Genomic DNA, 11,982 nt, shown 5'->3' with positions numbered 1-11,982 from the left:
TTTAGTTGTTTCAGGTATATCCAGCTTCATGACCCCATTGAGTGTTTTCTTGGTAGAGATTCTGGAGTGGTCTTCCATTTCCTTCTCCAGCTCATTTTTTAGATGAGGAAACGGAAGCAAATAAGGTTAAATGAGTTGTCTGAGGTCACACAGCTACTAAGTGTCTGAGGCCACATTTGAACTCAGGACAATGTGTCTTCTTGATTCCAGGCCTGGTACGCTATCCATTGTACCACCTTGCTGCCCCTCATGATCTATACATAAAAGCTCAAATTATTAAACATCTTCAACAACAGCTAGGATGGAATGAAAAGAAATACTTTAGGGAGAGAACTGTGAATTAAATTAGAGACAAAGTTGATCAAAAAAGATAATATAGATTATATAAAATTGAAAAAAATTACATAAAATCAATGTGGTTGAAATTAGTTAGTTAATAAGGAAAAATATTCATAGCATATATCTCTGATAAAGGTCTATGCAGCAGCAAGGACCCCAGTATATGCAGGAAGACCTGCTGTATGGGTTCTTAGATCTGCCTTTCTAAAAGAAAAGCAACTTTTGAGGGGTCAACAATCTACTTTAATCAAGTACATATAGCATTCCCTTAGCTCAAGGGGAAATGTCAGCACCCTGAACTTCAGAGAAAATACAGAAAAATAAAAGCCAACAGACAGGGCTTTCAACTGTCTGACCATTACATACATACGTAGTTACCCAAGAGAGAAGCACCGACATCTGGGTTTTCAAATCCAGGGGACTGCTTTGTGGCTATCCAGACTCTCATCTGGTCAAACAAACACTTCCAATGAGTAAGCCCCAAATTAAAATCTCACCTCAGTGTATTTATACACTTTTCAGCGTCAGAGGGCATCACGACCCTTGAGAACCAGGGTCTCATTAGAAATTAACAAAAGGTATTGAGGTCTATTAATGGGCAGGGAAGATCTTTGACTCTTCCCCCCCAATTAACCTTAAATTATCATGACAGTCTGATATCCAATCTACATAGGGAATTAATACTGTTGACCTGAAAGTTTGGTTAAAGACGTAAACAGGCTAGGTAATATGTAAATCCATATTATTTATTCACTTAAAGCTAGCTGAAGCTAGCTTAACCTGTATGTACAAGGAGCCAGAGCCTCAGTTCGGACCATCTGATAAAAGAATTGTCACTCAAATTTATGATCTCCATATATGTTTAACCACATTATGAGAAAGGAATTTTCTTAATTGATTAGGTGGTAAATACAATAAGATAAGAGAGTTGACAAAGTGTCAATTGAAATTATGACCCAGGATATCTGTGTTTTCTTTGCCATTAACATGCCATAACATAGTATATGTCCACAGAATATTAAGACATGAAAAAAGTCTCATTATTCAAGACAGTATCTCAGGTTAAGGTTCTCATCCTTAAACAGAGGAAAGAATGCATTTAACCATTTAATCCATCTGACCTTGTTGACATAGGAAGAGGTATTCTCTGAGTTTACTTAGAGAACAAAGAAGCATTGATGTCCAGCTTCTTCTTCTGGTTGATTAATTCAGTCTTTGGTCCTTATTGAGGTTATTAAATTGATATTAAATGATTAGCAAAACAAATAATAAGATAATAAATAACAAATAATAAAACAAAACAAATAAGATCTATTCCTAAAGAAACATAGTACTCAGTCAATAAACATTTACTAAAGGTCGACTATTTCCCAGGCACTGTGCTAAGTGCTGGCCCTACAAAAAGCAGCAAAAGATAGTCACTACTCTCCTAGAGTTTTGAAACTAGTGGAAGAGACAACATGCAAACAAATATATACAAAGCAAGCTATAGATCAGATAAATAAGAAGTAATTAACAAAGAAAAGGCACTGGAATTAAAAGAGGTTGAAGAAGGCTTTTTGTAGAAGGTAAGAGTTTAGTTGGGACTTAAAGGAAGCCAGGAATGTCAGTTTTTGAAAGATTAAATGTAAGCCATCAACAGCCATATGAAAGAATACTTCAACTTAATAATAGTACGAGAAATGAAAATTAAGATAACTCTGAGGTTTTATCTTATACTAGGTCTTGACTTTGGTCTTGACACTGCACTTTGCTGATTCTGGAAGAGAGAGTGAGGCTGACAACTTTGTACAATTCCGATTCACTGAAATTCAATTCATGAGCAAGTCAAAATCTACTCTGTGATGTCATTGGTACTCTTAGTAAACAAAGGATGAACCACCACCACCACCACAACAACCTTATGCCAGTCAGATTTAACAAAGATGATAAAAGATAATAAGTGTTAGAGGGGCTGTGGGAATACAGGTATACCAATACATTGTTAGTGGTATTGTGAACTGTGACAATCATTCTGGAAAACGATTTGGAATTATACCAAAAAGTCAGTAAGCTATCCATATCTTTGACCCAGGCATAGCACCCTTAGGCATATAGCCAAAAGAGGTACCATATATACAAAAATATCTATAGCAGAACTGTTTGCAATAGCAAAAAACTAAAAGGAATGTGGATGCCCGTTAATGAATAAATAGTGAACAAAATGTGATTGAATGGTTGAATATAAATTTAATGGGATGTTACTGTGCCATAAGATATGATAAATATGCAGAATTTGGAGGAACTTTGGAATTGCAAGAACACATAGAATTAATTAGAGTTAGAAGAACCACTTATACAATTTTGACAATGATACAGAAGAGCACAACATTGAAATACTTCAGAATTTTCAAATACAGTGAACAACTGTGACTTCTGTGACTTCAAAGATCTGGTGGAGAAGCATTTCTTTACCATCTCACCAGAAAGAGGTAGTAGACCATAGGTACAGAATAAATAATATATTTTCAGACATGGACAATATGCTGACTCATTTTGCTTATGTGTAATAAAAGAGGGAGGTGATCATGACAGTTTTAGATAAGTTGATTAGACACATCTCTGTGAAGATGTTGGAACTGGAGATTCAGTACTTGAGCATGTGAGAGAGACTGGAGCTTGATTTTGCAGTTTGCTTATTTGTTAAAAGGGAAAGTTATTTTTTTAAAAAAATAACACTTTTTCTTTCAATTATGTGAAAATATAATTTTAGCTTTCATTTTTAAAAAAATTTTTGAGTCTCAAATTTTCTCCCTTACCTCCCCCTTGACAGTAAACACTTTGATATAGGTTACATATGTGCAATTATGCAAAACATTCCATGTTAGTTGTGTCGTGAAAGAAGAAACAGACCAAAAGAAAAAAAAACACAAAAATATAAAGAAAATAAAAATAGTATGCTTCAATTTGCATTCCATCAGTTCTTTCTCTGAATGTGAATAGCTCTTTTCATCATGAATTCCCTTGGAATTGTCTTCGACCATTGTATTGCTGAGAAAAGGTAAGTCATTAATTGTTGATCATTGTGTAAAATTGTTACTGTGCATGTTTGTCTGGTTCTGCTCACTTTACTTTGTATCAGTTCATGTACATCTTTCCATGTTTTTCTTAAATCCTCATGTTCCTCATTTTTTATAGCACAATAGTATTACACATACCACAACTTGTTCAGCCATTCCCAAATCATGGGAATCCCCTCAATTTCCAATTCTTTGCCATTACAAAAAAGAGCTTCTATAAATATTTCGATACATGTGATTCCTTTTCCCTTTTTTATGATCTCTTTGGGTAGTGGTATTGCTGAATCAAAGGGTATGCACAGTTTTATAACCCTTTGGGCACAACCTCCAGAACAGTTGGATCCATTCACAACTCTACCAACATTGCACTAGTGTCTGAAGGGGAAAGTTCTTTTGGGAAGAAAGGAAAGTCACTGAGAAGTGATTTCTTTTTTGAAAAAGAGCATCAATAAAATTTTTTTCAAATGAAAGATATAATCTAGAGTGTGAAGGTCTTTAAATGAAAAGCTAAGAAGCTGACATTTTATTCTAAAGGATATAGTGAGTTATTGATGATTCTTGAGCAGACGAGTAATGGAATCAAATCTGGGCTTAGTTTATTACTCCTTTATTAAAGGAGTAATTATAAATTTAATTATAATGCTGCTCCTTATTAAATTCCTTAGCCTGGTAGTCAAGGGCTTTTAACAACTAGATAAATACTTCCTTGTTTACAGTTTTATCTTTCCTGACAATTAAATTCAAGAAACACTTATTAAATACCTATTATGAGTCAGGCACTCTGCAGGTCACCAACAATTCCTGTCCTCAAGGAGCTTATATTCTTTTGGGAAGAGCACATGTACACAAATAAGTAAATGCAAACTATATTTGAAAAATACAAAATAACTTTGGAGACAGGGCTGGTCTGGTCATTAACAACTAGAAGAATTAGAAAAGAGTTCTTGTAGGAGATGCTACTGGAGTTAATCCTTGATGGGAGTCATGCATTCCAAACAGAAGAGGTGAGATAGTGTGTGTGTGAGTACTTCAGGTTCTATTATCATTCCCATTTTACAGATGAGAAAACTGAGATTCAAAGAAATTAAGTCCATTTGACTAAGGTCATACAAACAGCAAATCACTAAATCTCAGAGTTGGAAGAAAGCTCAGAGGCCATCTAGTCCGAACTCTACTGACATAAGAATGTCTTTTCTGGCATACCTGAGAAGTGGCCATCTTAGTCTCTGGTTGAAGACCTCCAGTAAAGAGGAATCCATCATGATGTGAGAGCTGAAATGAAAGGAACTCAAGGTTCAAATTCAGGACCCCCTGCCTCTAGTTATAGTATTCTTGTCAGTATCCCATATTTTCTTTTATACTCTTTCTCTTGATCATCACAATAGCTTTCATGGGTTCTTTTAGCACCTGAATGCAGATAATTCCCCAAACTATACTATCAAGCAGTAATCTCTCTTATGTGTGCCAATATTGAATCTCCAAACCACATCTACACACAGATGCCCCATCAACATGTTTAAAATTGGTGTTGTCATCTCCTCCATTCAAACCTGACCCTCCTTCAAATTTTCCTGTCTTTTGATGTCCCCACTATCATATTAGTGGTCTGAGCACTTTTCTTAAAGCAGAGGTACTAAGAGAAACCAACCAATCAGAGAAAGGGGACACAGGGGTGAAGGAATTTTCAAACCTGAGAAGGCTACAGGGGTGGAGGCATCTTCCAGAATAAGAACAGTGGTCACAGTGAGAACCCGAAAAGACCTTAGCCCCAAAGGGCCAGGATCTCCCATTGCATCCTGGGTCATCTTCAGTTGTCCTGATGAATATTTGGACAGTGGATACAGATAGCTCTGGAGGAAAAAGTGAGGCTGGTGACCTTGCAAAGCCCTCCCTCACTCAAATCCAAGTCCACTGTAAATCATGTCATCATCTCTTTGGTCTTCATGGTCCTCTTTAAGAATGAAGGACAAACACAACCTGTGAGTAGTCTCTCCCTCTCCTTCTCCCTCTTTCTCTTTCTCTTCAACTGAGGGTGCTCCGTTCAAAAGAAGCTACATTTTGTTGGCTGAAAGCTACTTCATTAACTTGGGGTTTACTGGTTAGATTTCTTTCTCAAAGACCAAGCCTTAAACCCAATTCACTCTGGAGCTCATAGATTGGACAACAACAGGTCCCTGCCCTATTAGCACCAAGTAACTGTTTCTCTTTGTCCAGCAACCCTGAGGGTCTTCCCCTCTCAATTTGATTTTTTTTGTGTTAAAGGGACCATCCCTTGGCTTACTTAAAAAAATTAACTTGTTTTCAGTTTTCAACAATCACTTCCATAAGTCTTAAATTTCCTCCCCCTCCCTTTCCCCTTCCTCCCAGAGAGGCATGAAATCTTTTGTGGGTTCTCCACATACATTCTTATTAAACGCATTTTCACATTAGTCATGTTACATAGAAGAATTAAAACGAATGGGAGAAACCATGGGAAACACCAAATCAAAATAAAACATAACACAAGAGAAAATAATCTGCTTGATTCTGCATTCTGATTCCATAGTTCTTTCTCTGAATGTGAAGGGCACTTTGCCTCAAGCCTTGACTCACTTCTTAAAGAGGCCTGTTCACTGACTGGGCATTATTACCTCCCTCAAAGTGAGAATCTGAAAAGACCTTAGTCCCAAAGGGCCATGGTCTCCCACTGCATCCTGGGCCATCTCCAGGCTACTGGACCCAGATGGCTCTGGAGGAGATAGTGAGGTCGGTGAACTTGCACTGCCCTCCCTCAGTCAAATCCAAATCAACTCCAAGTCATGTCATCATTCCCTAGTGTCATGGTCTTCTTCGAGAATGAAGGACAAACCCAGTGCTCAGAAGAGTGGATAAAGGAGTCTAGAGTGAGGAGCTGAGTCCTGAGAGAAATAAAATAGAAACCTCACTTGTTCTGAGGGATTATTTTAATTTTTTGGATTTTAATTATAGAAGATATTTACACAGGCACATTTTACACATTTACATTTCTTTTCCCATATCAACTAAACCAAGAAAATTTCCAAAAGCATCCCACTGACCGCACAGCCATTTCCTATAAACATCCATTCAAACGTTCATTGTTTTTCCTTCTCCCTTCTCTCCTGCCTCTTGTAATGTGTTTTCCTCTTCTTGCCTCTAGAGACTTGAGTACAGACGGCAGCATTTCTGCCCTCCCAGCAAGTCTTTACCCCAAGATCCTCATTTTTTGTCCTTCCCCTTTTTCCTTTGCTTTTACTTAAACCTTCGAAAAGTCCAAGTCCTTTCTTTATGGTTGTTGTGCACCCACTCTCTTCCCAGCTCCCCATCATCTTGGGCAACTGGTGCTCAAAAAACCTTTTCCTGTGGTGCCTTCGGAGACCAAATGCTGTTTTGTTTCCTCTTTTCTCATGCATATTTTATATAGGTGCTATCTCCCATGAGCCAGGACTTTCACTGGGAAGAAAAGTGGATCATGTCGTTATTTTCTGTCTCTCTCTCTCCTCTTTGTCTCTCTCTGTCTCTCTCTGTCTCTGTCTCTCTGTCTCTCTCTCTCTCTCTCTCCTTCTCTCCCATCCTTCCCTTTCTCCCTCTCCCTCTGTGTCTCTGAATCTATGATCTCATCAACACAGGGGATTAAACACAGTGCACCTTCTAACAGAATTCTTCCCTTTTGTTGTCTGTGTTCTGAACCCCTTTGGCAGTCTGGTGAAGCCTAGGGATCCATTCTCAAAATCGTATTTTTAAATGCATAAAATAATACATAGGATTACAAACAAATATTAAAAATATCAAAATATTTTTTAAAACAATTCTCCATGGATCTCAGGTTAAGAGCCCTTGCTGGCTTCTACCAATGCAGATAGGTGACTTTTTTTCAAGATCTTCCTGGAGGTAGCAAAAGGTTAAATTACTTCCATGGGATCATTCCAGCAATATAGGTCTTAACCATTAACCTTAATCAGTCCTTCAGGCCCATTCTCTCTGCACTCTCTCAGGCTACCTTTAAATGCTCCTCTTGATCCACTGACAAGGCTAAGAGGTAAGAAGTATATTGCCCTAAATTACAGTGCAAGTCAGTGACTGAGACAGGGACTTGAACCCAGTGTGCCTGACTTCCAGTGAGGATGGGGGACATGGTGGAGAAACAAAGGAATGAAAATGGTTGACTTGAGTAGTTTTCTTAAAATGGGGAGGGACAGAGACAGGGAGAGGAGAAGAGGTAGGGAAGGAAAGAGAGAGAGAGAGAAAGAAAGAGAGAGAGAGAGAGAATCAGTCAGACAGATAAAGCATTTAATAAGTACTCACTATGATTCAGGCACTGCTAAGTGCTGAGTACACAAATAAGACAGTTCCTACTTCACCTGTATGGGGCTTCCATTCCAAATGGCACAGAGTGGAACTAGAAAGGAGAGGTGGAAGGTACTTGGGTCAAGACAATATAATTGTTGAGGGGAAGGAGAGGAGGAAGATAGAGGATAGAATTATAAGAAAAGTAAAGCATCCTTTGGACACCCTCCATCCCTGAGTAGTGGTCTGGGCAAATATTCACCCATCAGGAGAATGGAATGAGGCTTCATGGTAGAGATTTCTCTAGGATGAGAAGATGATTGGTTAAGAGAACAATTATTTGTATTTATTCCCTCTGTATTTTACAAATATATATAATATACATATATATCTGTGTATATATGTACATATGTGTGTATGTATGTATATACGTGTGTATATGTGCACTTGTCATACCCTTGGTAGAATGTAAACTCCTTGAAAGTAGGATTTGTTTCATTTTTTCTATTTGCATCCCCAGTGGCTAGCCCAATGGCTATTATATGCTTAATAAAGGCTTATTGATTGATTTATTGACTAGGTAGTATCTTCCCTAACAATGTATACTTTGGGTCATTATGAACATGAACCATTTTGGCAAACCATAGTAATTTGGGTTTTCTTCACTGTCCTCTGATGTTTTTCACCGTCAGGGAAAAGTCAGGGCTGAAGTGGTAGTAATCACTCTGTCAGACATTCCCTCTGTAATCCTGAGTTCTGAAACTGAAATTCCCTCCCTCCTCACCATAATCCCCTGTTCTACTCTTTTAACTAATCTTAAGGACAATATGTCATGCTTTGATCCATTCCTATGCTCTAGGCTCATCATCCTTGTTCTGACTTCATTTTCATTCCTTCCACAGCTTTTTCTGTGATTTGCTCCCCTCCTTCTTTGAATCCCTTACTCCTTTGACCCTCTGCTTCTTTTCGCCCTGCTAATGTTTATATGTGCTACCTTCTCTGGTGCTATTTACGAGCAGTGCAGTGGCCATAAGTGAAGTCATGAGATGATGGCCACTCTAAATTTATGCTTTCTAATCTCAATTAGGTCTGCACTGTAATCCTATCATATTTTGTCTAGTGGTTATTTCAAATGTTCTTTTTTCCTGAGCTCCCAACTCTACCCTATGCTTCCCAAACACACACACACACACACACACACACACACACACACACCCCTCTAAGCAAATGCTTCATTTTCTACTTGACTTAGAAGACTGAGGCTATCTGATATGAACTCCCTCCCTCCCTCCTTTCCTTCCCTCTTTCCTTCCTTCCTTCCTTCCTTCTTTCCTTCCCTTATATATCTTTTACTACTCTTTCTTAGGATCATAGGGTCATAGATCTAAAGCTAGAATGACTGAGTCATTGAGTCCAATCTCTTCGTTTTACAGTTGAGGAAACATGCCTAGCAAGTTAAGTGGCTTGCCCTACATCCCACAGATCTGAAATAGAATTTGAATCCAGCTTTTCCTGACTACAAGTCTAGCACTTTGTGCACAAGACAAGACCCATAATCTCCAAAGTTAGAGGCTGAAGTGGTCCTTCTCTTTGAAAAATCTAACCCTTCTACCTATGTCCTCCCTCCTGTCTCCTCTAGAATCTTGCTGTTTTAACCATCTCCATTTCCTTCATCTTCTTTAGTCTTCCCCTCTTTACTTATACCTCTCTACTTATAAACATGCCAGCCCTTGTTCTAAAAGAAACAAATAATGACATAAATTATGCTTTTTTCTTAATTTTCTTACCTACTCTAAATATTACCTTCTCTGTTTGTCCCTTCACTGCCAATTATTCATGAAAAGTAGCCTTTCCTCCTCACCTCAACATGTACATGTTCCTATCAAAAGTTTTCTCAGATACCATTCATTCCCTCCCTGCCTCCTTCCGTGATATTTAGCTTGATATAAATATGAATTATTATTTTCTTTATATTTCCTGCCTACCATAATGCTTCATATAAAAAATGCTTCTTGAAATAAGTTGAATGATGTCCTATGGTATTCTGTCACTTGCTAATAACCATGGCTCTGGATGAATACCTTTGCCTCATCTGCAAAATGTTGGGATTGGTCTAGATGTTCTTTCAAGTCTGCTCTAACTCTAAAACTGAATTTTTCTGTGGTTCTATTCTCCTATAGGCCCTTTTGGCATTTACCAGTGTCACCCATTTATTACCATGCTATACATAATCTCTTCTTTTATTCCTATATTTACCCTTCCTACCCTTCTTTTCTTTTTTCCATTTACTTAAATTCAACCTGTGCTTCACGGCTCAGTAGGACTTCTGCCTCCTCCATAAAGCTTTTGACAGCTCCATCCCAAACACATCTTCCAATTTTTCATTTCCCATAATACTTGTTGTCTTTACTACTTCTTCGACATTGATATTTAACCACGAGAAAGATATGCATGCACTCGCTCACACATGCACACACACACACTATATGGATCATATGACTTCTCTTATTCCTAAAGTATTTTATTCGTGTGAATGTGAACTTTTACAATAATAATAAATAACAGTAGTTTGCATTCATATAGCACTTGAAAGCTTATAAAGCACTTTAGAAATATTTCATTTTATCTTCACATCAAACTTGGGGAATAATAGGTGCTATCATCCTCATTTTACAGACAAAAAAAATGAGGCACCTTGAGAGCAAAAGTCAGGGATGAAGTGGTAGTGATCACCCTGCAAGCATTCTCTCCACGATCTTGGATTCTAAAATTGAAATTCTCCTCCCTGACCATAACTAGCAGTTTAGTAACTGGCCCAGAATCACAGAAAATAAGTATCTGAGACTGGATTTGAACCCAGACCTTCCTCATTTCTCATCCAACACTCTATCCACTGTACCACCCAATTATCTCTGCATGATCTTGGACAAATTTTGGACTTCATTTTCCTCATCTATATAATTTGAATTGAAATACATCACCTCTGAAGTCCCTTAAAGTGTTTACTCTAATTCTATTTTCTGTAACTAGATTATAAATGCAGTGTCATACAAATTGCAGATACTTATAAGCATTGTTTGATGGAACAAATGGATAAAACAGGAGAAGAAATATGATGTACACATACTCGTACATTTAGTAGAGCAGGGAATGAGGAGGGGAATGGGTTTTATAGGTTTATATTTGAATTGGGGTGGGGATAGGGCATTCCCTGCTTCTCTTCTCTTTCCCTTTCTTTCCAGACACAAAGCCTCCCAGTGTGTCCTGACAAATTCCAGTTGAAAGGTACATCATGGATGAGAAAAGTTTGGGCCATTCTTTTCTACAGTTACCTGCCAGTTGTACAAGGTCCTTCTTGACCAGGGAAGGAATAAGAAAGTCTGAGAAGCAGAAGCAACTAGTTTATATTCTATTTTCAAGAACAAGTTTGAGTAGTAAGCAATGGATGTGACTTGATGGAAATGAGGAGAATGTGTCTATACTGCAGCATATTGTTGTGAATTTAGGGTATCTTGTGATGGATGCATTATAAAAATGTAAATGACTGTAGCGATGACAGTCCAAATGTCCTAACACATAGACTGCAAACTAGTCATGATCTTATTTTTACAAACCTGCTTGTGGAAGGTGGTGCGAAGGCTACTGGATCTAGAGACAGAGAACATAGTTCAAATCCTGATTCTTTCATTTAGAACCTGTGGTACACTGGGCAATCTACTCTGCCTCTCTGAGACTCAGTCAGTTTCATTAGATGATCTCTTCCGATCCTATGATTCTTTGAAAACTTACCATGGTTTGCAATTAAGGGCTATGAGCTCCTTCCTCTTCAAACCAATTTTCCCTCCCTTGCTATCTGTTGAACTTATTTGACATCTAGTTGAGTTCCTTGTAGGGGTTAGGGTCATAAGCTGGGGTTACATTCTATACGGCGTTGTTCAACTCATTTCTGACACTTTCAAGCTCAGATTTTACTGATCTGCAATTGATTAGTATTTCCATGAGGTGAAATACCCATTCTTATTGACTCTGGGTGACACCAATGACCCGTTTTTCCAGGGTTAAAAGTATCAATTCATAAGCAGGGTCAGTCTAGGGAAAGAAGTACTGGCTTCCTGGCTGGTGGCTCAGGCAGAAAGAATTTGTCTGAGGTTCCAGAGGTAGCTGGTTCAAATATAGCTGTTCCTGCCAGCAATTTTTTTTTGGAAGGGAAAAAGGCAGCATGGTATATTGGACATAGCAATGAATTTGGAGTCAGAAAGACCTGAGTTCAAATCATACCTTAGACATTTACTAGGTATGT

Source organism: Notamacropus eugenii, chromosome 7 (genome assembly GCF_028372415.1).
Source record: "Notamacropus eugenii isolate mMacEug1 chromosome 7, mMacEug1.pri_v2, whole genome shotgun sequence".
Lineage (NCBI taxonomy): Eukaryota > Metazoa > Chordata > Mammalia > Diprotodontia > Macropodidae > Notamacropus > Notamacropus eugenii.
Note: the sequence above shows the minus strand (reverse complement) of the source record.